We start from the raw sequence: 24,044 nt of genomic DNA, 5'->3' as shown, positions 1-24,044 counted from the left end.
TGACTACAGGTACAAGCACCTGTTTTTCAGCAAGCAAGTAAGTCTCAAGAAGGGCATAAGGAGCTAGAAAACATGGTTTTACCAGAAAGAGAGCTCTCGCAGGCAAACAAGAAATGCCGATGGAGCAAGAAGAAGAAGGGGGGGGTTGGGGGGGGGTGGCGGTGGGGGGGGTTGGTGGGGGGGGCGGGGTGGTGGCGGTGGTGGGGGGTCTGAGAATTCTCCGTGGTAAGCTTAAATTGTAACTTGCTTACTCTTGCGATTGGATAAGAATGACTATAATACGGCAATGGTAGGAGTCACGAGAGGCTACAGGCAAATGTCAAGGTATCACTGTGTATGGTGCTTACTGCTTGTACTGTATGAAGATACTCAGCAAAGAAAACGATAGAATGCTTTGTAACTTGAACAGAAAGCGGCTCCCGGTATGCCTCCGAGCTGTAGCTGACAGCTGTAGGGCTGGCTCTGCATAGCCACTCCCTGAAATGCTGTAACTTCGCCGATGCAAGAAACAGCTTTCAAGAGAGCCGCCTGAAGTGCAGACAGCCTCCGTGAGCCTTTCTCCTCTAGAGCTGTGCAAAGAAAGCGTGCACGCTACAGCGTGGCTGCGTGCAGCATGCACGAGCAAAAGCGGCCAAGTTCAGTGCCCTCTCGCTGGGCTTCCCTTTTGTGCGGACAACGTGAGGCGAAGAACGAAGCCGCAGAGCAGCGGGCTTGCGTGTGCAGTGCACCGAAGTTGCAGAAGTCCAGCAAGGGCTCGTTCACAAGCCGAGCCGGCTGAGGGCGTCCTCGCTTCTGCAAAAGGCAACGCGGAGCCCTAGCGCGTCACCGCACAGCGTGGAGATAGGCACTCTCCTAGTCCTTCAGCCTTGCAGAGTCCCTGCAGCTAGAGCTCAGCCAGGAGCAGGCGTCAAAGCAGAAGGCCTTCCTAAAGCACCCCTTGTCCAAGCAGCCTCCGGAAAGGGCGCGTCCCACTGCGGCTCTGCGCCTTTCTTCTAAGACAGACGCCCGGCTATGCTTTCGTGCTCGCAGCTGCCTTGGCAGCCTCCAGCAGTTGCTCTCATGGAGAACGAGCGAAGAGCTTCAGTTAAACGTCTCGCACACAGGAGAAAGGTGCCAGGACGACAGCACGTTCTTCCTCAGCCCTTCTCGTGGCCCGGATTGTGGTGCTGCCTTCAAAGCCGTGCACCTTGAAACACTCGTGCAGCAAGTGCTTCTCCCCTGGCCCACTTGGCTCAGCGAGAGCTACGTGGGCAGCGCGCACTCAGCGAAAGCCAAAGGGTGTCCTTGGAGCTCGAGCTTGTTGGAGAGGATGAAAGTTTGGGAAGAAAGTTTCACAGCTATGTAGGCTTGGCAGAAAGATGCGTGAATGTAGAAACTTAGCATGAGGTAGAAATGGAAGCACGTTTTGACAGAGAGCACAAGGTGTTTTGCTGAAACACTGATCGCTGAATAAGTGAGAAGGCAAAGGTTGGAGATTGCGTTGGAAGGAGATTTTTTCTATGCTTAGCACAACGGTATGTGACTACAGGTACAAGCACCTGTTTTTCAGCAAGCAAGTAAGTCTCAAGAAGGGCATAAGGAGCTAGAAAACATGGTTTTACCAGAAAGAGAGCTCTCGCAGGCAAACAAGAAATGCCGATGGAGCAAGAAGAAGAAGGGGGGGGTTGGGGGGGGGTGGCGGTGGGGGGGGTTGGTGGGGGGGGCGGGGTGGTGGCGGTGGTGGGGGGTCTGAGAATTCTCCGTGGTAAGCTTAAATTGTAACTTGCTTACTCTTGCGATTGGATAAGAATGACTATAATACGGCAATGGTAGGAGTCACGAGAGGCTACAGGCAAATGTCAAGGTATCACTGTGTATGGTGCTTACTGCTTGTACTGTATGAAGATACTCAGCAAAGAAAACGATAGAATGCTTTGTAACTTGAACAGAAAGCGGCTCCCGGTATGCCTCCGAGCTGTAGCTGACAGCTGTAGGGCTGGCTCTGCATAGCCACTCCCTGAAATGCTGTAACTTCGCCGATGCAAGAAACAGCTTTCAAGAGAGCCGCCTGAAGTGCAGACAGCCTTCGTGAGCCTTTCTCCTCTAGAGCTGTGCAAAGAAAGCGTGCACGCTACAGCGTGGCTGCGTGCAGCATGCACGAGCAAAAGCGGCCAAGTTCAGTGCCCTCGCTGGGCTTCCCTTTTGTGCGGACAACGTGAGGCGAAGAACGAAGCCGCAGAGCAGCGGGCTTGCGTGTGCAGTGCACCGAAGTTGCAGAAGTCCAGCAAGGGCTCGTTCACAAGCCGAGCCGGCTGAGGGCGTCCTCGCTTCTGCAAAAGGCAACGCGGAGCCCTAGCGCGTCACCGCACAGCGTGGAGATAGGCACTCTCCTAGTCCTTCAGCCTTGCAGAGTCCCTGCAGCTAGAGCTCAGCCAGGAGCAGGCGTCAAAGCAGAAGGCCTTCCTAAAGCACCCCTTGTCCAAGCAGCCTCCGGAAAGGGCGCGTCCCACTGCGGCTCTGCGCCTTTCTTCTAAGACAGACGCCCGGCTATGCTTTCGTGCTCGCAGCTGCCTTGGCAGCCTCCAGCAGTTGCTCTCATGGAGAACGAGCGAAGAGCTTCAGTTAAACGTCTCGCACACAGGAGAAAGGTGCCAGGACGACAGCACGTTCTTCCTCAGCCCTTCTCGTGGCCCGGATTGTGGTGCTGCCTTCAAAGCCGTGCACCTTGAAACACTCGTGCAGCAAGTGCTTCTCCCCTGGCCCACTTGGCTCAGCGAGAGCTACGTGGGCAGCGCGCACTCAGCGAAAGCCAAAGGGTGTCCTTGGAGCTCGAGCTTGTTGGAGAGGATGAAAGTTTGGGAAGAAAGTTTCACAGCTATGTAGGCTTGGCAGAAAGATGCGTGAATGTAGAAACTTAGCATGAGGTAGAAATGGAAGCACGTTTTGACAGAGAGCACAAGGTGTTTTGCTGAAACACTGATCGCTGAATAAGTGAGAAGGCAAAGGTTGGAGATTGCGTTGGAAGGAGATTTTTTCTATGCTTAGCACAACGGTATGTGACTACAGGTACAAGCACCTGTTTTTCAGCAAGCAAGTAAGTCTCAAGAAGGGCATAAGGAGCTAGAAAACATGGTTTTACCAGAAAGAGAGCTCTCGCAGGCAAACAAGAAATGCCGATGGAGCAAGAAGAAGAAGGGGGGGGTTGGGGGGGGGTGGCGGTGGGGGGGGTTGGTGGGGGGGGCGGGGTGGTGGCGGTGGTGGGGGGTCTGAGAATTCTCCGTGGTAAGCTTAAATTGTAACTTGCTTACTCTTGCGATTGGATAAGAATGACTATAATACGGCAATGGTAGGAGTCACGAGAGGCTACAGGCAAATGTCAAGGTATCACTGTGTATGGTGCTTACTGCTTGTACTGTATGAAGATACTCAGCAAAGAAAACGATAGAATGCTTTGTAACTTGAACAGAAAGCGGCTCCCGGTATGCCTCCGAGCTGTAGCTGACAGCTGTAGGGCTGGCTCTGCATACCCACTCCCTGAAATGCTGTAACTTCGCCGATGCAAGAAACAGCTTTCAAGAGAGCCGCCTGAAGTGCAGACAGCCTCCGTGAGCCTTTCTCCTCTAGAGCTGTGCAAAGAAAGCGTGCACGCTACAGCGTGGCTGCGTGCAGCATGCACGAGCAAAAGCGGCCAAGTTCAGTGCCCTCTCGCTGGGCTTCCCTTTTGTGCGGACAACGTGAGGCGAAGAACGAAGCCGCAGAGCAGCGGGCTTGCGTGTGCAGTGCACCGAAGTTGCAGAAGTCCAGCAAGGGCTCGTTCACAAGCCGAGCCGGCTGAGGGCGTCCTCGCTTCTGCAAAAGGCAACGCGGAGCCCTAGCGCGTCACCGCACAGCGTGGAGATAGGCACTCTCCTAGTCCTTCAGCCTTGCAGAGTCCCTGCAGCTAGAGCTCAGCCAGGAGCAGGCGTCAAAGCAGAAGGCCTTCCTAAAGCACCCCTTGTCCAAGCAGCCTCCGGAAAGGGCGCGTCCCACTGCGGCTCTGCGCCTTTCTTCTAAGACAGACGCCCGGCTATGCTTTCGTGCTCGCAGCTGCCTTGGCAGCCTCCAGCAGTTGCTCTCATGGAGAACGAGCGAAGAGCTTCAGTTAAACGTCTCGCACACAGGAGAAAGGTGCCAGGACGACAGCACGTTCTTCCTCAGCCCTTCTCGTGGCCCGGATTGTGGTGCTGCCTTCAAAGCCGTGCACCTTGAAACACTCGTGCAGCAAGTGCTTCTCCCCTGGCCCACTTGGCTCAGCGAGAGCTACGTGGGCAGCGCGCACTCAGCGAAAGCCAAAGGGTGTCCTTGGAGCTCGAGCTTGTTGGAGAGGATGAAAGTTTGGGAAGAAAGTTCCACAGCTATGTAGGCTTGGCAGAAAGATGCGTGAATGTAGAAACTTAGCATGAGGTAGAAATGGAAGCACGTTTTGACAGAGAGCACAAGGTGTTTTGCTGAAACACCGATCGCTGAATAAGTGAGAAGGCAAAGGTTGGAGATTGCGTTGGAAGGAGATTTTTTCTATGCTTAGCACAACGGTATGTGACTACAGGTACAAGCACCTGTTTTTCAGCAAGCAAGTAAGTCTCAAGAAGGGCATAAGGAGCTAGAAAACATGGTTTTACCAGAAAGAGAGCTCTCGCAGGCAAACAAGAAATGCCGATGGAGCAAGAAGAAGAAGGGGGGGGTTGGGGGGGGGTGGCGGTGGGGGGGGTTGGTGGGGGGGGCGGGGTGGTGGCGGTGGTGGGGGGTCTGAGAATTGTCCGTGGTAAGCTTAAATTGTAACTTGCTTACTCTTGCGATTGGATAAGAATGACTATAATACGGCAATGGTAGGAGTCACGAGAGGCTACAGGCAAATGTCAAGGTATCACTGTGTATGGTGCTTACTGCTTGTACTGTATGAAGATACTCAGCAAAGAAAACGATAGAATGCTTTGTAACTTGAACAGAAAGCGGCTCCCGGTATGCCTCCGAGCTGTAGCTGACAGCTGTAGGGCTGGCTCTGCATACCCACTCCCTGAAATGCTGTAACTTCGCCGATGCAAGAAACAGCTTTCAAGAGAGCCGCCTGAAGTGCAGACAGCCTCCGTGAGCCTTTCTCCTCTAGAGCTGTGCAAAGAAAGCGTGCACGCTACAGCGTGGCTGCGTGCAGCATGCACGAGCAAAAGCGGCCAAGTTCAGTGCCCTCTCGCTGGGCTTCCCTTTTGTGCGGACAACGTGAGGCGAAGAACGAAGCCGCAGAGCAGCGGGCTTGCGTGTGCAGTGCACCGAAGTTGCAGAAGTCCAGCAAGGGCTCGTTCACAAGCCGAGCCGGCTGAGGGCGTCCTCGCTTCTGCAAAAGGCAACGCGGAGCCCTAGCGCGTCACCGCACAGCGTGGAGATAGGCACTCTCCTAGTCCTTCAGCCTTGCAGAGTCCCTGCAGCTAGAGCTCAGCCAGGAGCAGGCGTCAAAGCAGAAGGCCTTCCTAAAGCACCCCTTGTCCAAGCAGCCTCCGGAAAGGGCGCGTCCCACTGCGGCTCTGCGCCTTTCTTCTAAGACAGACGCCCGGCTATGCTTTCGTGCTCGCAGCTGCCTTGGCAGCCTCCAGCAGTTGCTCTCATGGAGAACGAGCGAAGAGCTTCAGTTAAACGTCTCGCACACAGGAGAAAGGTGCCAGGACGACAGCACGTTCTTCCTCAGCCCTTCTCGTGGCCCGGATTGTGGTGCTGCCTTCAAAGCCGTGCACCTTGAAACACTCGTGCAGCAAGTGCTTCTCCCCTGGCCCACTTGGCTCAGCGAGAGCTACGTGGGCAGCGCGCACTCAGCGAAAGCCAAAGGGTGTCCTTGGAGCTCGAGCTTGTTGGAGAGGATGAAAGTTTGGGAAGAAAGTTCCACAGCTATGTAGGCTTGGCAGAAAGATGCGTGAATGTAGAAACTTAGCATGAGGTAGAAATGGAAGCACGTTTTGACAGAGAGCACAAGGTGTTTTGCTGAAACACCGATCGCTGAATAAGTGAGAAGGCAAAGGTTGGAGATTGCGTTGGAAGGAGATTTTTTCTATGCTTAGCACAACGGTATGTGACTACAGGTACAAGCACCTGTTTTTCAGCAAGCAAGTAAGTCTCAAGAAGGGCATAAGGAGCTAGAAAACATGGTTTTACCAGAAAGAGAGCTCTCGCAGGCAAACAAGAAATGCCGATGGAGCAAGAAGAAGAAGGGGGGGGTTGGGGGGGGTGGCGGTGGGGGGGGTTGGTGGGGGGGGGCGGGGTGGTGGCGGTGGTGGGGGGTCTGAGAATTGTCCGTGGTAAGCTTTAAATTGTAACTTGCTTACTCTTGCGATTGGATAAGAATGACTATAATACGGCAATGGTAGGAGTCACGAGAGGCTACAGGCAAATGTCAAGGTATCACTGTGTATGGTGCTTACTGCTTGTACTGTATGAAGATACTCAGCAAAGAAAACGATAGAATGCTTTGTAACTTGAACAGAAAGCGGCTCCCGGTATGCCTCCGAGCTGTAGCTGACAGCTGTAGGGCTGGCTCTGCATAGCCACTCCCTGAAATGCTGTAACTTCGCCGATGCAAGAAACAGCTTTCAAGAGAGCCGCCTGAAGTGCAGACAGCCTCCGTGAGCCTTTCTCCTCTAGAGCTGTGCAAAGAAAGCGTGCACGCTACAGCGTGGCTGCGTGCAGCATGCACGAGCAAAAGCGGCCAAGTTCAGTGCCCTCGCTGGGCTTCCCTTTTGTGCGGACAACGTGAGGCGAAGAACGAAGCCGCAGAGCAGCGGGCTTGCGTGTGCAGTGCACCGAAGTTGCAGAAGTCCAGCAAGGGCTCGTTCACAAGCCGAGCCGGCTGAGGGCGTCCTCGCTTCTGCAAAAGGCAACGCGGAGCCCTAGCGCGTCACCGCACAGCGTGGAGATAGGCACTCTCCTAGTCCTTCAGCCTTGCAGAGTCCCTGCAGCTAGAGCTCAGCCAGGAGCAGGCGTCAAAGCAGAAGGCCTTCCTAAAGCACCCCTTGTCCAAGCAGCCTCCGGAAAGGGCGCGTCCCACTGCGGCTCTGCGCCTTTCTTCTAAGACAGACGCCCGGCTATGCTTTCGTGCTCGCAGCTGCCTTGGCAGCCTCCAGCAGTTGCTCTCATGGAGAACGAGCGAAGAGCTTCAGTTAAACGTCTCGCACACAGGAGAAAGGTGCCAGGACGACAGCACGTTCTTCCTCAGCCCTTCTCGTGGCCCGGATTGTGGTGCTGCCTTCAAAGCCGTGCACCTTGAAACACTCGTGCAGCAAGTGCTTCTCCCCTGGCCCACTTGGCTCAGCGAGAGCTACGTGGGCAGCGCGCACTCAGCGAAAGCCAAAGGGTGTCCTTGGAGCTCGAGCTTGTTGGAGAGGATGAAAGTTTGGGAAGAAAGTTCCACAGCTATGTAGGCTTGGCAGAAAGATGCGTGAATGTAGAAACTTAGCATGAGGTAGAAATGGAAGCACGTTTTGACAGAGAGCACAAGGTGTTTTGCTGAAACACCGATCGCTGAATAAGTGAGAAGGCAAAGGTTGGAGATTGCGTTGGAAGGAGATTTTTTCTATGCTTAGCACAACGGTATGTGACTACAGGTACAAGCACCTGTTTTTCAGCAAGCAAGTAAGTCTCAAGAAGGGCATAAGGAGCTAGAAAACATGGTTTTACCAGAAAGAGAGCTCTCGCAGGCAAACAAGAAATGCCGATGGAGCAAGAAGAAGAAGGGGGGGGTTGGGGGGGGGTGGCGGTGGGGGGGGTTGGTGGGGGGGGGCGGGGTGGTGGCGGTGGTGGGGGGTCTGAGAATTGTCCGTGGTAAGCTTAAATTGTAACTTGCTTACTCTTGCGATTGGATAAGAATGACTATAATACGGCAATGGTAGGAGTCACGAGAGGCTACAGGCAAATGTCAAGGTATCACTGTGTATGGTGCTTACTGCTTGTACTGTATGAAGATACTCAGCAAAGAAAACGATAGAATGCTTTGTAACTTGAACAGAAAGCGGCTCCCGGTATGCCTCCGAGCTGTAGCTGACAGCTGTAGGGCTGGCTCTGCATACCCACTCCCTGAAATGCTGTAACTTCGCCGATGCAAGAAACAGCTTTCAAGAGAGCCGCCTGAAGTGCAGACAGCCTTCGTGAGCCTTTCTCCTCTAGAGCTGTGCAAAGAAAGCGTGCACGCTACAGCGTGGCTGCGTGCAGCATGCACGAGCAAAAGCGGCCAAGTTCAGTGCCCTCGCTGGGCTTCCCTTTTGTGCGGACAACGTGAGGCGAAGAACGAAGCCGCAGAGCAGCGGGCTTGCGTGTGCAGTGCACCGAAGTTGCAGAAGTCCAGCAAGGGCTCGTTCACAAGCCGAGCCGGCTGAGGGCGTCCTCGCTTCTGCAAAAGGCAACGCGGAGCCCTAGCGCGTCACCGCACAGCGTGGAGATAGGCACTCTCCTAGTCCTTCAGCCTTGCAGAGTCCCTGCAGCTAGAGCTCAGCCAGGAGCAGGCGTCAAAGCAGAAGGCCTTCCTAAAGCACCCCTTGTCCAAGCAGCCTCCGGAAAGGGCGCGTCCCACTGCGGCTCTGCGCCTTTCTTCTAAGACAGACGCCCGGCTATGCTTTCGTGCTCGCAGCTGCCTTGGCAGCCTCCAGCAGTTGCTCTCATGGAGAACGAGCGAAGAGCTTCAGTTAAACGTCTCGCACACAGGAGAAAGGTGCCAGGACGACAGCACGTTCTTCCTCAGCCCTTCTCGTGGCCCGGATTGTGGTGCTGCCTTCAAAGCCGTGCACCTTGAAACACTCGTGCAGCAAGTGCTTCTCCCCTGGCCCACTTGGCTCAGCGAGAGCTACGTGGGCAGCGCGCACTCAGCGAAAGCCAAAGGGTGTCCTTGGAGCTCGAGCTTGTTGGAGAGGATGAAAGTTTGGGAAGAAAGTTTCACAGCTATGTAGGCTTGGCAGAAAGATGCGTGAATGTAGAAACTTAGCATGAGGTAGAAATGGAAGCACGTTTTGACAGAGAGCACAAGGTGTTTTGCTGAAACACCGATCGCTGAATAAGTGAGAAGGCAAAGGTTGGAGATTGCGTTGGAAGGAGATTTTTTCTATGCTTAGCACAACGGTATGTGACTACAGGTACAAGCACCTGTTTTTCAGCAAGCAAGTAAGTCTCAAGAAGGGCATAAGGAGCTAGAAAACATGGTTTTACCAGAAAGAGAGCTCTCGCAGGCAAACAAGAAATGCCGATGGAGCAAGAAGAAGAAGGGGGGGGTTGGGGGGGGTGGCGGTGGGGGGGGTTGGTGGGGGGGGGCGGGGTGGTGGCGGTGGTGGGGGGTCTGAGAATTGTCCGTGGTAAGCTTTAAATTGTAACTTGCTTACTCTTGCGATTGGATAAGAATGACTATAATACGGCAATGGTAGGAGTCACGAGAGGCTACAGGCAAATGTCAAGGTATCACTGTGTATGGTGCTTACTGCTTGTACTGTATGAAGATACTCAGCAAAGAAAACGATAGAATGCTTTGTAACTTGAACAGAAAGCGGCTCCCGGTATGCCTCCGAGCTGTAGCTGACAGCTGTAGGGCTGGCTCTGCATAGCCACTCCCTGAAATGCTGTAACTTCGCCGATGCAAGAAACAGCTTTCAAGAGAGCCGCCTGAAGTGCAGACAGCCTCCGTGAGCCTTTCTCCTCTAGAGCTGTGCAAAGAAAGCGTGCACGCTACAGCGTGGCTGCGTGCAGCATGCACGAGCAAAAGCGGCCAAGTTCAGTGCCCTCGCTGGGCTTCCCTTTTGTGCGGACAACGTGAGGCGAAGAACGAAGCCGCAGAGCAGCGGGCTTGCGTGTGCAGTGCACCGAAGTTGCAGAAGTCCAGCAAGGGCTCGTTCACAAGCCGAGCCGGCTGAGGGCGTCCTCGCTTCTGCAAAAGGCAACGCGGAGCCCTAGCGCGTCACCGCACAGCGTGGAGATAGGCACTCTCCTAGTCCTTCAGCCTTGCAGAGTCCCTGCAGCTAGAGCTCAGCCAGGAGCAGGCGTCAAAGCAGAAGGCCTTCCTAAAGCACCCCTTGTCCAAGCAGCCTCCGGAAAGGGCGCGTCCCACTGCGGCTCTGCGCCTTTCTTCTAAGACAGACGCCCGGCTATGCTTTCGTGCTCGCAGCTGCCTTGGCAGCCTCCAGCAGTTGCTCTCATGGAGAACGAGCGAAGAGCTTCAGTTAAACGTCTCGCACACAGGAGAAAGGTGCCAGGACGACAGCACGTTCTTCCTCAGCCCTTCTCGTGGCCCGGATTGTGGTGCTGCCTTCAAAGCCGTGCACCTTGAAACACTCGTGCAGCAAGTGCTTCTCCCCTGGCCCACTTGGCTCAGCGAGAGCTACGTGGGCAGCGCGCACTCAGCGAAAGCCAAAGGGTGTCCTTGGAGCTCGAGCTTGTTGGAGAGGATGAAAGTTTGGGAAGAAAGTTCCACAGCTATGTAGGCTTGGCAGAAAGATGCGTGAATGTAGAAACTTAGCATGAGGTAGAAATGGAAGCACGTTTTGACAGAGAGCACAAGGTGTTTTGCTGAAACACCGATCGCTGAATAAGTGAGAAGGCAAAGGTTGGAGATTGCGTTGGAAGGAGATTTTTTCTATGCTTAGCACAACGGTATGTGACTACAGGTACAAGCACCTGTTTTTCAGCAAGCAAGTAAGTCTCAAGAAGGGCATAAGGAGCTAGAAAACATGGTTTTACCAGAAAGAGAGCTCTCGCAGGCAAACAAGAAATGCCGATGGAGCAAGAAGAAGAAGGGGGGGGTTGGGGGGGGGTGGCGGTGGGGGGGGTTGGTGGGGGGGGGCGGGGTGGTGGCGGTGGTGGGGGGTCTGAGAATTCTCCGTGGTAAGCTTAAATTGTAACTTGCTTACTCTTGCGATTGGATAAGAATGACTATAATACGGCAATGGTAGGAGTCACGAGAGGCTACAGGCAAATGTCAAGGTATCACTGTGTATGGTGCTTACTGCTTGTACTGTATGAAGATACTCAGCAAAGAAAACGATAGAATGCTTTGTAACTTGAACAGAAAGCGGCTCCCGGTATGCCTCCGAGCTGTAGCTGACAGCTGTAGGGCTGGCTCTGCATACCCACTCCCTGAAATGCTGTAACTTCGCCGATGCAAGAAACAGCTTTCAAGAGAGCCGCCTGAAGTGCAGACAGCCTCCGTGAGCCTTTCTCCTCTAGAGCTGTGCAAAGAAAGCGTGCACGCTACAGCGTGGCTGCGTGCAGCATGCACGAGCAAAAGCGGCCAAGTTCAGTGCCCTCGCTGGGCTTCCCTTTTGTGCGGACAACGTGAGGCGAAGAACGAAGCCGCAGAGCAGCGGGCTTGCGTGTGCAGTGCACCGAAGTTGCAGAAGTCCAGCAAGGGCTCGTTCACAAGCCGAGCCGGCTGAGGGCGTCCTCGCTTCTGCAAAAGGCAACGCGGAGCCCTAGCGCGTCACCGCACAGCGTGGAGATAGGCACTCTCCTAGTCCTTCAGCCTTGCAGAGTCCCTGCAGCTAGAGCTCAGCCAGGAGCAGGCGTCAAAGCAGAAGGCCTTCCTAAAGCACCCCTTGTCCAAGCAGCCTCCGGAAAGGGCGCGTCCCACTGCGGCTCTGCGCCTTTCTTCTAAGACAGACGCCCGGCTATGCTTTCGTGCTCGCAGCTGCCTTGGCAGCCTCCAGCAGTTGCTCTCATGGAGAACGAGCGAAGAGCTTCAGTTAAACGTCTCGCACACAGGAGAAAGGTGCCAGGACGACAGCACGTTCTTCCTCAGCCCTTCTCGTGGCCCGGATTGTGGTGCTGCCTTCAAAGCCGTGCACCTTGAAACACTCGTGCAGCAAGTGCTTCTCCCCTGGCCCACTTGGCTCAGCGAGAGCTACGTGGGCAGCGCGCACTCAGCGAAAGCCAAAGGGTGTCCTTGGAGCTCGAGCTTGTTGGAGAGGATGAAAGTTTGGGAAGAAAGTTTCACAGCTATGTAGGCTTGGCAGAAAGATGCGTGAATGTAGAAACTTAGCATGAGGTAGAAATGGAAGCACGTTTTGACAGAGAGCACAAGGTGTTTTGCTGAAACACCGATCGCTGAATAAGTGAGAAGGCAAAGGTTGGAGATTGCGTTGGAAGGAGATTTTTTCTATGCTTAGCACAACGGTATGTGACTACAGGTACAAGCACCTGTTTTTCAGCAAGCAAGTAAGTCTCAAGAAGGGCATAAGGAGCTAGAAAACATGGTTTTACCAGAAAGAGAGCTCTCGCAGGCAAACAAGAAATGCCGATGGAGCAAGAAGAAGAAGGGGGGGGTTGGGGGGGGGTGGCGGTGGGGGGGGTTGGTGGGGGGGGCGGGGTGGTGGCGGTGGTGGGGGGTCTGAGAATTCTCCGTGGTAAGCTTAAATTGTAACTTGCTTACTCTTGCGATTGGATAAGAATGACTATAATACGGCAATGGTAGGAGTCACGAGAGGCTACAGGCAAATGTCAAGGTATCACTGTGTATGGTGCTTACTGCTTGTACTGTATGAAGATACTCAGCAAAGAAAACGATAGAATGCTTTGTAACTTGAACAGAAAGCGGCTCCCGGTATGCCTCCGAGCTGTAGCTGACAGCTGTAGGGCTGGCTCTGCATACCCACTGCCTGAAATGCTGTAACTTCGCCGATGCAAGAAACAGCTTTCAAGAGAGCCGCCTGAAGTGCAGACAGCCTCCGTGAGCCTTTCTCCTCTAGAGCTGTGCAAAGAAAGCGTGCACGCTACAGCGTGGCTGCGTGCAGCATGCACGAGCAAAAGCGGCCAAGTTCAGTGCCCTCTCGCTGGGCTTCCCTTTTGTGCGGACAACGTGAGGCGAAGAACGAAGCCGCAGAGCAGCGGGCTTGCGTGTGCAGTGCACCGAAGTTGCAGAAGTCCAGCAAGGGCTCGTTCACAAGCCGAGCCGGCTGAGGGCGTCCTCGCTTCTGCAAAAGGCAACGCGGAGCCCTAGCGCGTCACCGCACAGCGTGGAGATAGGCACTCTCCTAGTCCTTCAGCCTTGCAGAGTCCCTGCAGCTAGAGCTCAGCCAGGAGCAGGCGTCAAAGCAGAAGGCCTTCCTAAAGCACCCCTTGTCCAAGCAGCCTCCGGAAAGGGCGCGTCCCACTGCGGCTCTGCGCCTTTCTTCTAAGACAGACGCCCGGCTATGCTTTCGTGCTCGCAGCTGCCTTGGCAGCCTCCAGCAGTTGCTCTCATGGAGAACGAGCGAAGAGCTTCAGTTAAACGTCTCGCACACAGGAGAAAGGTGCCAGGACGACAGCACGTTCTTCCTCAGCCCTTCTCGTGGCCCGGATTGTGGTGCTGCCTTCAAAGCCGTGCACCTTGAAACACTCGTGCAGCAAGTGCTTCTCCCCTGGCCCACTTGGCTCAGCGAGAGCTACGTGGGCAGCGCGCACTCAGCGAAAGCCAAAGGGTGTCCTTGGAGCTCGAGCTTGTTGGAGAGGATGAAAGTTTGGGAAGAAAGTTCCACAGCTATGTAGGCTTGGCAGAAAGATGCGTGAATGTAGAAACTTAGCATGAGGTAGAAATGGAAGCACGTTTTGACAGAGAGCACAAGGTGTTTTGCTGAAACACTGATCGCTGAATAAGTGAGAAGGCAAAGGTTGGAGATTGCGTTGGAAGGAGATTTTTTCTATGCTTAGCACAACGGTATGTGACTACAGGTACAAGCACCTGTTTTTCAGCAAGCAAGTAAGTCTCAAGAAGGGCATAAGGAGCTAGAAAACATGGTTTTACCAGAAAGAGAGCTCTCGCAGGCAAACAAGAAATGCCGATGGAGCAAGAAGAAGAAGGGGGGGGTTGGGGGGGGGGTGGCGGTGGGGGGGGTTGGTGGGGGGGGCGGGGTGGTGGCGGTGGTGGGGGGTCTGAGAATTCTCCGTGGTAAGCTTAAATTGTAACTTGCTTACTCTTGCGATTGGATAAGAATGACTATAATACGGCAATGGTAGGAGTCACGAGAGGCTACAGGCAAATGTCAAGGTATCACTGTGTATGGTGCTTACTGCTTGTACTGTATGAAGATACTCAGCAAAGAAAACGATAGAATGCTTTGTAACTTGAACAGAAAGCGGCTCCCGGTATGCCTCCGAGCTGTAGCTGACAGCTGTAGGGCTGGCTCTGCATACCCACTCCCTGAAATGCTGTAACTTCGCCGATGCAAGAAACAGCTTTCAAGAGAGCCGCCTGAAGTGCAGACAGCCTCCGTGAGCCTTTCTCCTCTAGAGCTGTGCAAAGAAAGCGTGCACGCTACAGCGTGGCTGCGTGCAGCATGCACGAGCAAAAGCGGCCAAGTTCAGTGCCCTCGCTGGGCTTCCCTTTTGTGCGGACAACGTGAGGCGAAGAACGAAGCCGCAGAGCAGCGGGCTTGCGTGTGCAGTGCACCGAAGTTGCAGAAGTCCAGCAAGGGCTCGTTCACAAGCCGAGCCGGCTGAGGGCGTCCTCGCTTCTGCAAAAGGCAACGCGGAGCCCTAGCGCGTCACCGCACAGCGTGGAGATAGGCACTCTCCTAGTCCTTCAGCCTTGCAGAGTCCCTGCAGCTAGAGCTCAGCCAGGAGCAGGCGTCAAAGCAGAAGGCCTTCCTAAAGCACCCCTTGTCCAAGCAGCCTCCGGAAAGGGCGCGTCCCACTGCGGCTCTGCGCCTTTCTTCTAAGACAGACGCCCGGCTATGCTTTCGTGCTCGCAGCTGCCTTGGCAGCCTCCAGCAGTTGCTCTCATGGAGAACGAGCGAAGAGCTTCAGTTAAACGTCTCGCACACAGGAGAAAGGTGCCAGGACGACAGCACGTTCTTCCTCAGCCCTTCTCGTGGCCCGGATTGTGGTGCTGCCTTCAAAGCCGTGCACCTTGAAACACTCGTGCAGCAAGTGCTTCTCCCCTGGCCCACTTGGCTCAGCGAGAGCTACGTGGGCAGCGCGCACTCAGCGAAAGCCAAAGGGTGTCCTTGGAGCTCGAGCTTGTTGGAGAGGATGAAAGTTTGGGAAGAAAGTTCCACAGCTATGTAGGCTTGGCAGAAAGATGCGTGAATGTAGAAACTTAGCATGAGGTAGAAATGGAAGCACGTTTTGACAGAGAGCACAAGGTGTTTTGCTGAAACACCGATCGCTGAATAAGTGAGAAGGCAAAGGTTGGAGATTGCGTTGGAAGGAGATTTTTTCTATGCTTAGCACAACGGTATGTGACTACAGGTACAAGCACCTGTTTTTCAGCAAGCAAGTAAGTCTCAAGAAGGGCATAAGGAGCTAGAAAACATGGTTTTACCAGAAAGAGAGCTCTCGCAGGCAAACAAGAAATGCCGATGGAGCAAGAAGAAGAAGGGGGGGGTTGGGGGGGGTGGCGGTGGGGGGGGTTGGTGGGGGGGGGCGGGGTGGTGGCGGTGGTGGGGGGTCTGAGAATTGTCCGTGGTAAGCTTTAAATTGTAACTTGCTTACTCTTGCGATTGGATAAGAATGACTATAATACGGCAATGGTAGGAGTCACGAGAGGCTACAGGCAAATGTCAAGGTATCACTGTGTATGGTGCTTACTGCTTGTACTGTATGAAGATACTCAGCAAAGAAAACGATAGAATGCTTTGTAACTTGAACAGAAAGCGGCTCCCGGTATGCCTCCGAGCTGTAGCTGACAGCTGTAGGGCTGGCTCTGCATAGCCACTCCCTGAAATGCTGTAACTTCGCCGATGCAAGAAACAGCTTTCAAGAGAGCCGCCTGAAGTGCAGACAGCCTCCGTGAGCCTTTCTCCTCTAGAGCTGTGCAAAGAAAGCGTGCACGCTACAGCGTGGCTGCGTGCAGCATGCACGAGCAAAAGCGGCCAAGTTCAGTGCCCTCGCTGGGCTTCCCTTTTGTGCGGACAACGTGAGGCGAAGAACGAAGCCGCAGAGCAGCGGGCTTGCGTGTGCAGTGCACCGAAGTTGCAGAAGTCCAGCAAGGGCTCGTTCACAAGCCGAGCCGGCTGAGGGCGTCCTCGCTTCTGCAAAAGGCAACGCGGAGCCCTAGCGCGTCACCGCACAGCGTGGAGATAGGCACTCTCCTAGTCCTTCAGCCTTGCAGAGTCCCTGCAGCTAGAGCTCAGCCAGGAGCAGGCGTCAAAGCAGAAGGCCTTCCTAAAGCACCCCTTGTCCAAGCAGCCTCCGGAAAGGGCGCGTCCCACTGCGGCTCTGCGCCTTTCTTCTAAGACAGACGCCCGGCTATGCTTTCGTGCTCGCAGCTGCCTTGGCAGCCTCCAGCAGTTGCTCTCATGGAGAACGAGCGAAGAGCTTCAGTTAAACGTCTCGCACACAGGAGAAAGGTGCCAGGACGACAGCACGTTCTTCCTCAGCCCTTCTCGTGGCCCGGATTGTGGTGCTGCCTTCAAAGCCGTGCACCTTGAAACACTCGTGCAGCAAGTGCTTCTCCCCTGGCCCACTTGGCTCAGCGAGAGCTACGTGGGCAGCGCGCACTCAGCGAAAGCCAAAGGGTGTCCTTGGAGCTCGAGCTTGTTGGAGAGGATGAAAGTTTGGGAAGAAAGTTCCACAGCTATGTAGGCTTGGCAGAAAGATGCGTGAATGTAGAAACTTAGCATGAGGTAGAAATGGAAGCACGTTTTGACAGAGAGCACAAGGTGTTTTGCTGAAACACCGATCGCTGAATAAGTGAGAAGGCAAAGGTTGGAGATTGCGTTGGAAGGAGATTTTTTCTATGCTTAGCACAACGGTATGTGACTACAGGTACAAGCACCTGTTTTTCAGCAAGCAAGTAAGTCTCAAGAAGGGCATAAGGAGCTAGAAAACATGGTTTTACCAGAAAGAGAGCTCTCGCAGGCAAACAAGAAATGCCGATGGAGCAAGAAGAAGAAGGGGGGGGTTGGGGGGGGGTGGCGGTGGGGGGGGTTGGTGGGGGGGGGCGGGGTGGTGGCGGTGGTGGGGGGTCTGAGAATTGTCCGTGGTAAGCTTAAATTGTAACTTGCTTACTCTTGCGATTGGATAAGAATGACTATAATACGGCAATGGTAGGAGTCACGAGAGGCTACAGGCAAATGTCAAGGTATCACTGTGTATGGTGCTTACTGCTTGTACTGTATGAAGATACTCAGCAAAGAAAACGATAGAATGCTTTGTAACTTGAACAGAAAGCGGCTCCCGGTATGCCTCCGAGCTGTAGCTGACAGCTGTAGGGCTGGCTCTGCATACCCACTCCCTGAAATGCTGTAACTTCGCCGATGCAAGAAACAGCTTTCAAGAGAGCCGCCTGAAGTGCAGACAGCCTTCGTGAGCCTTTCTCCTCTAGAGCTGTGCAAAGAAAGCGTGCACGCTACAGCGTGGCTGCGTGCAGCATGCACGAGCAAAAGCGGCCAAGTTCAGTGCCCTCGCTGGGCTTCCCTTTTGTGCGGACAACGTGAGGCGAAGAACGAAGCCGCAGAGCAGCGGGCTTGCGTGTGCAGTGCACCGAAGTTGCAGAAGTCCAGCAAGGGCTCGTTCACAAGCCGAGCCGGCTGAGGGCGTCCTCGCTTCTGCAAAAGGCAACGCGGAGCCCTAGCGCGTCACCGCACAGCGTGGAGATAGGCACTCTCCTAGTCCTTCAGCCTTGCAGAGTCCCTGCAGCTAGAGCTCAGCCAGGAGCAGGCGTCAAAGCAGAAGGCCTTCCTAAAGCACCCCTTGTCCAAGCAGCCTCCGGAAAGGGCGCGTCCCACTGCGGCTCTGCGCCTTTCTTCTAAGACAGACGCCCGGCTATGCTTTCGTGCTCGCAGCTGCCTTGGCAGCCTCCAGCAGTTGCTCTCATGGAGAACGAGCGAAGAGCTTCAGTTAAACGTCTCGCACACAGGAGAAAGGTGCCAGGACGACAGCACGTTCTTCCTCAGCCCTTCTCGTGGCCCGGATTGTGGTGCTGCCTTCAAAGCCGTGCACCTTGAAACACTCGTGCAGCAAGTGCTTCTCCCCTGGCCCACTTGGCTCAGCGAGAGCTACGTGGGCAGCGCGCACTCAGCGAAAGCCAAAGGGTGTCCTTGGAGCTCGAGCTTGTTGGAGAGGATGAAAGTTTGGGAAGAAAGTTTCACAGCTATGTAGGCTTGGCAGAAAGATGCGTGAATGTAGAAACTTAGCATGAGGTAGAAATGGAAGCACGTTTTGACAGAGAGCACAAGGTGTTTTGCTGAAACACTGATCGCTGAATAAGTGAGAAGGCAAAGGTTGGAGATTGCGTTGGAAGGAGATTTTTTCTATGCTTAGCACAACGGTATGTGACTACAGGTACAAGCACCTGTTTTTCAGCAAGCAAGTAAGTCTCAAGAAGGGCATAAGGAGCTAGAAAACATGGTTTTACCAGAAAGAGAGCTCTCGCAGGCAAACAAGAAATGCCGATGGAGCAAGAAGAAGAAGGGGGGGGTTGGGGGGGGGTGGCGGTGGGGGGGGTTGGTGGGGGGGGGCGGGGTGGTGGCGGTGGTGGGGGGTCTGAGAATTGTCCGTGGTAAGCTTAAATTGTAACTTGCTTACTCTTGCGATTGGATAAGAATGACTATAATACGGCAATGGTAGGAGTCACGAGAGGCTACAGGCAAATGTCAAGGTATCACTGTGTATGGTGCTTACTGCTTGTACTGTATGAAGATACTCAGCAAAGAAAACGATAGAATGCTTTGTAACTTGAACAGAAAGCGGCTCCCGGTATGCCTCCGAGCTGTAGCTGACAGCTGTAGGGCTGGCTCTGCATACCCACTGCCTGAAATGCTGTAACTTCGCCGATGCAAGAAACAGCTTTCAAGAGAGCCGCCTGAAGTGCAGACAGCCTCCGTGAGCCTTTCTCCTCTAGAGCTGTGCAAAGAAAGCGTGCACGCTACAGCGTGGCTGCGTGCAGCATGCACGAGCAAAAGCGGCCAAGTTCAGTGCCCTCTCGCTGGGCTTCCCTTTTGTGCGGACAACGTGAGGCGAAGAACGAAGCCGCAGAGCAGCGGGCTTGCGTGTGCAGTGCACCGAAGTTGCAGAAGTCCAGCAAGGGCTCGTTCACAAGCCGAGCCGGCTGAGGGCGTCCTCGCTTCTGCAAAAGGCAACGCGGAGCCCTAGCGCGTCACCGCACAGCGTGGAGATAGGCACTCTCCTAGTCCTTCAGCCTTGCAGAGTCCCTGCAGCTAGAGCTCAGCCAGGAGCAGGCGTCAAAGCAGAAGGCCTTCCTAAAGCACCCCTTGTCCAAGCAGCCTCCGGAAAGGGCGCGTCCCACTGCGGCTCTGCGCCTTTCTTCTAAGACAGACGCCCGGCTATGCTTTCGTGCTCGCAGCTGCCTTGGCAGCCTCCAGCAGTTGCTCTCATGGAGAACGAGCGAAGAGCTTCAGTTAAACGTCTCGCACACAGGAGAAAGGTGCCAGGACGACAGCACGTTCTTCCTCAGCCCTTCTCGTGGCCCGGATTGTGGTGCTGCCTTCAAAGCCGTGCACCTTGAAACACTCGTGCAGCAAGTGCTTCTCCCCTGGCCCACTTGGCTCAGCGAGAGCTACGTGGGCAGCGCGCACTCAGCGAAAGCCAAAGGGTGTCCTTGGAGCTCGAGCTTGTTGGAGAGGATGAAAGTTTGGGAAGAAAGTTCCACAGCTATGTAGGCTTGGCAGAAAGATGCGTGAATGTAGAAACTTAGCATGAGGTAGAAATGGAAGCACGTTTTGACAGAGAGCACAAGGTGTTTTGCTGAAACACTGATCGCTGAATAAGTGAGAAGGCAAAGGTTGGAGATTGCGTTGGAAGGAGATTTTTTCTATGCTTAGCACAACGGTATGTGACTACAGGTACAAGCACCTGTTTTTCAGCAAGCAAGTAAGTCTCAAGAAGGGCATAAGGAGCTAGAAAACATGGTTTTACCAGAAAGAGAGCTCTCGCAGGCAAACAAGAAATGCCGATGGAGCAAGAAGAAGAAGGGGGGGGTTGGGGGGGGGGTGGCGGTGGGGGGGGTTGGTGGGGGGGGCGGGGTGGTGGCGGTGGTGGGGGGTCTGAGAATTCTCCGTGGTAAGCTTAAATTGTAACTTGCTTACTCTTGCGATTGGATAAGAATGACTATAATACGGCAATGGTAGGAGTCACGAGAGGCTACAGGCAAATGTCAAGGTATCACTGTGTATGGTGCTTACTGCTTGTACTGTATGAAGATACTCAGCAAAGAAAACGATAGAATGCTTTGTAACTTGAACAGAAAGCGGCTCCCGGTATGCCTCCGAGCTGTAGCTGACAGCTGTAGGGCTGGCTCTGCATACCCACTCCCTGAAATGCTGTAACTTCGCCGATGCAAGAAACAGCTTTCAAGAGAGCCGCCTGAAGTGCAGACAGCCTTCGTGAGCCTTTCTCCTCTAGAGCTGTGCAAAGAAAGCGTGCACGCTACAGCGTGGCTGCGTGCAGCATGCACGAGCAAAAGCGGCCAAGTTCAGTGCCCTCGCTGGGCTTCCCTTTTGTGCGGACAACGTGAGGCGAAGAACGAAGCCGCAGAGCAGCGGGCTTGCGTGTGCAGTGCACCGAAGTTGCAGAAGTCCAGCAAGGGCTCGTTCACAAGCCGAGCCGGCTGAGGGCGTCCTCGCTTCTGCAAAAGGCAACGCGGAGCCCTAGCGCGTCACCGCACAGCGTGGAGATAGGCACTCTCCTAGTCCTTCAGCCTTGCAGAGTCCCTGCAGCTAGAGCTCAGCCAGGAGCAGGCGTCAAAGCAGAAGGCCTTCCTAAAGCACCCCTTGTCCAAGCAGCCTCCGGAAAGGGCGCGTCCCACTGCGGCTCTGCGCCTTTCTTCTAAGACAGACGCCCGGCTATGCTTTCGTGCTCGCAGCTGCCTTGGCAGCCTCCAGCAGTTGCTCTCATGGAGAACGAGCGAAGAGCTTCAGTTAAACGTCTCGCACACAGGAGAAAGGTGCCAGGACGACAGCACGTTCTTCCTCAGCCCTTCTCGTGGCCCGGATTGTGGTGCTGCCTTCAAAGCCGTGCACCTTGAAACACTCGTGCAGCAAGTGCTTCTCCCCTGGCCCACTTGGCTCAGCGAGAGCTACGTGGGCAGCGCGCACTCAGCGAAAGCCAAAGGGTGTCCTTGGAGCTCGAGCTTGTTGGAGAGGATGAAAGTTTGGGAAGAAAGTTCCACAGCTATGTAGGCTTGGCAGAAAGATGCGTGAATGTAGAAACTTAGCATGAGGTAGAAATGGAAGCACGTTTTGACAGAGAGCACAAGGTGTTTTGCTGAAACACCGATCGCTGAATAAGTGAGAAGGCAAAGGTTGGAGATTGCGTTGGAAGGAGATTTTTTCTATGCTTAGCACAACGGTATGTGACTACAGGTACAAGCACCTGTTTTTCAGCAAGCAAGTAAGTCTCAAGAAGGGCATAAGGAGCTAGAAAACATGGTTTTACCAGAAAGAGAGCTCTCGCAGGCAAACAAGAAATGCCGATGGAGCAAGAAGAAGAAGGGGGGGGTTGGGGGGGGTGGCGGTGGGGGGGGTTGGTGGGGGGGGGCGGGGTGGTGGCGGTGGTGGGGGGTCTGAGAATTGTCCGTGGTAAGCTTTAAATTGTAACTTGCTTACTCTTGCGATTGGATAAGAATGACTATAATACGGCAATGGTAGGAGTCACGAGAGGCTACAGGCAAATGTCAAGGTATCACTGTGTATGGTGCTTACTGCTTGTACTGTATGAAGATACTCAGCAAAGAAAACGATAGAATGCTTTGTAACTTGAACAGAAAGCGGCTCCCGGTATGCCTCCGAGCTGTAGCTGACAGCTGTAGGGCTGGCTCTGCATAGCCACTCCCTGAAATGCTGTAACTTCGCCGATGCAAGAAACAGCTTTCAAGAGAGCCGCCTGAAGTGCAGACAGCCTCCGTGAGCCTTTCTCCTCTAGAGCTGTGCAAAGAAAGCGTGCACGCTACAGCGTGGCTGCGTGCAGCATGCACGAGCAAAAGCGGCCAAGTTCAGTGCCCTCGCTGGGCTTCCCTTTTGTGCGGACAACGTGAGGCGAAGAACGAAGCCGCAGAGCAGCGGGCTTGCGTGTGCAGTGCACCGAAGTTGCAGAAGTCCAGCAAGGGCTCGTTCACAAGCCGAGCCGGCTGAGGGCGTCCTCGCTTCTGCAAAAGGCAACGCGGAGCCCTAGCGCGTCACCGCACAGCGTGGAGATAGGCACTCTCCTAGTCCTTCAGCCTTGCAGAGTCCCTGCAGCTAGAGCTCAGCCAGGAGCAGGCGTCAAAGCAGAAGGCCTTCCTAAAGCACCCCTTGTCCAAGCAGCCTCCGGAAAGGGCGCGTCCCACTGCGGCTCTGCGCCTTTCTTCTAAGACAGACGCCCGGCTATGCTTTCGTGCTCGCAGCTGCCTTGGCAGCCTCCAGCAGTTGCTCTCATGGAGAACGAGCGAAGAGCTTCAGTTAAACGTCTCGCACACAGGAGAAAGGTGCCAGGACGACAGCACGTTCTTCCTCAGCCCTTCTCGTGGCCCGGATTGTGGTGCTGCCTTCAAAGCCGTGCACCTTGAAACACTCGTGCAGCAAGTGCTTCTCCCCTGGCCCACTTGGCTCAGCGAGAGCTACGTGGGCAGCGCGCACTCAGCGAAAGCCAAAGGGTGTCCTTGGAGCTCGAGCTTGTTGGAGAGGATGAAAGTTTGGGAAGAAAGTTCCACAGCTATGTAGGCTTGGCAGAAAGATGCGTGAATGTAGAAACTTAGCATGAGGTAGAAATGGAAGCACGTTTTGACAGAGAGCACAAGGTGTTTTGCTGAAACACCGATCGCTGAATAAGTGAGAAGGCAAAGGTTGGAGATTGCGTTGGAAGGAGATTTTTTCTATGCTTAGCACAACGGTATGTGACTACAGGTACAAGCACCTGTTTTTCAGCAAGCAAGTAAGTCTCAAGAAGGGCATAAGGAGCTAGAAAACATGGTTTTACCAGAAAGAGAGCTCTCGCAGGCAAACAAGAAATGCCGATGGAGCAAGAAGAAGAAGGGGGGGGTTGGGGGGGGGTGGCGGTGGGGGGGGTTGGTGGGGGGGGGCGGGGTGGTGGCGGTGGTGGGGGGTCTGAGAATTGTCCGTGGTAAGCTTAAATTGTAACTTGCTTACTCTTGCGATTGGATAAGAATGACTATAATACGGCAATGGTAGGAGTCACGAGAGGCTACAGGCAAATGTCAAGGTATCACTGTGTATGGTGCTTACTGCTTGTACTGTATGAAGATACTCAGCAAAGAAAACGATAGAATGCTTTGTAACTTGAACAGAAAGCGGCTCCCGGTATGCCTCCGAGCTGTAGCTGACAGCTGTAGGGCTGGCTCTGCATACCCACTCCCTGAAATGCTGTAACTTCGCCGATGCAAGAAACAGCTTTCAAGAGAGCCGCCTGAAGTGCAGACAGCCTTCGTGAGCCTTTCTCCTCTAGAGCTGTGCAAAGAAAGCGTGCACGCTACAGCGTGGCTGCGTGCAGCATGCACGAGCAAAAGCGGCCAAGTTCAGTGCCCTCGCTGGGCTTCCCTTTTGTGCGGACAACGTGAGGCGAAGAACGAAGCCGCAGAGCAGCGGGCTTGCGTGTGCAGTGCACCGAAGTTGCAGAAGTCCAGCAAGGGCTCGTTCACAAGCCGAGCCGGCTGAGGGCGTCCTCGCTTCTGCAAAAGGCAACGCGGAGCCCTAGCGCGTCACCGCACAGCGTGGAGATAGGCACTCTCCTAGTCCTTCAGCCTTGCAGAGTCCCTGCAGCTAGAGCTCAGCCAGGAGCAGGCGTCAAAGCAGAAGGCCTTCCTAAAGCACCCCTTGTCCAAGCAGCCTCCGGAAAGGGCGCGTCCCACTGCGGCTCTGCGCCTTTCTTCTAAGACAGACGCCCGGCTATGCTTTCGTGCTCGCAGCTGCCTTGGCAGCCTCCAGCAGTTGCTCTCATGGAGAACGAGCGAAGAGCTTCAGTTAAACGTCTCGCACACAGGAGAAAGGTGCCAGGACGACAGCACGTTCTTCCTCAGCCCTTCTCGTGGCCCGGATTGTGGTGCTGCCTTCAAAGCCGTGCACCTTGAAACACTCGTGCAGCAAGTGCTTCTCCCCTGGCCCACTTGGCTCAGCGAGAGCTACGTGGGCAGCGCGCACTCAGCGAAA

Source organism: Coloeus monedula (genome assembly GCF_965178545.1).
Source record: "Coloeus monedula genome assembly, chromosome: 5".
NCBI lineage: Eukaryota > Metazoa > Chordata > Aves > Passeriformes > Corvidae > Coloeus > Coloeus monedula.
This window is presented reverse-complemented; position numbering follows the sequence as displayed.